The following is a 1,432-nucleotide window of genomic DNA, read 5'->3' as shown; positions in this document are numbered from 1 at the left end:
GAGAGAGAGAGAGAGAGAGAGAGAGAGAGAGAGAGAGAGAGAGAGAGAGAGAGAGCACTATTAGGTTATTTAATGGGCGTGGGGGATGGGGACGGGGAGGGTGGGAATGGGGATGGAGATTGAGGGGGGAAGGGTTGGGAAATGGGGAAAGGGGGCGAAGATAGAATCAGGGCGAGGAGGGTGGGGATGCGATGGGAGCTGGTTATGTAATAGGGGTGGGGATGGATGTGGGGTGGAAGGGTGAATATGGGGATGGGAGGATAGGGGGATAGGGATTTGGTGGAGAGGTAGGTCAGTGCACACAGAAATGGAGAAGGAAAATGGATATGAATTGCCAGACGAGATCAGGAACTAAGCCCTATTTTCATTGGATTGAAAATCAGCTCCCATACCTTTATACCCCTGTTCCTGAATTTCATGAGCCATAAACACATACACACATCCAGGATGCCTGATCACATACTCTGTTAAAAACTTATTCCCCAGGCCACACGCCCTCACCATGTGTATTTCCTGAACAATGACTCCGTCCCCTCAACGGAACAAAAGACGTCTTGAACACATAAGGAAAAAGACAGGATGGCAGCATCTTCAACAAACCACACTACCAAGTGCAATACCAGCGTTTTATCACTGCGAATCTGAAGGCGAAATGCAGAATTAGGGTGCACCCTAGCCATACGAACACCTTCCAACTACGCTGGACTTATTGCGGATACTCACTGGTCCAATTTATGGACCAGCAGATCTGCATGATTAAATCAGAATGGGCCGAGTCGATTAATGGTGACGCCAGAGCACACTGTATCAAATTGACCTCTGCTTTGCTGCATTTAATATGACCCGGAAGTTCAATAAAAGCGTCTACCACATTCCGCGCGAAAACAAAAGAGCTGACCTCGCAATATGTAGGGGCTTTCTCATTGGTTGTTTTCATCAAACATATCAAATCATGACCAAGAAAATCACACAGGTTGGATTTTGGAAGATTTGATTAATAAAGTGCGCCAAAATAACATCTTTGGCCCCTCCGTGAAGGAAAACTGGACGCCCTCAAATGTATCAAATCTGTGGCTCTGGGCAAAACTTTGTCCCTTTTCGATAATAATAGTACGGTGTAATGCGGAGCCTTACAAGTTACACAGGGCAGTTGAGATGGAGATTTGTCGAAACTCATTTACAACATGCACTGGTTGCTACATTACCAGTACTTACAGTGGAAGAGCGTGTGTGCGATACAGCATTTGCCAAAGATCGGTGACGTTGACAAGCAGGTACCCCGGCTCCACCTGACAGTTTTCATTTTTTATCGTCGCTTTCAGAGAGTTGTGGAGAGAGAGAGAGAGAGAGAGAGAGAGAGAGAGAGAGAGAGAGAGAGAGAGAGAGAGAGAGAGAGAGAGAGAGAGAGACAGGAGAGAGATTTGTTAGTGCA

Source organism: Aplysia californica, unplaced genomic scaffold (assembly GCF_000002075.1).
Source record: "Aplysia californica isolate F4 #8 unplaced genomic scaffold, AplCal3.0 scaffold00040, whole genome shotgun sequence".
In the NCBI taxonomy this organism is placed as follows: Eukaryota; Metazoa; Mollusca; class Gastropoda; order Aplysiida; family Aplysiidae; genus Aplysia; species Aplysia californica.
This window is presented reverse-complemented; position numbering follows the sequence as displayed.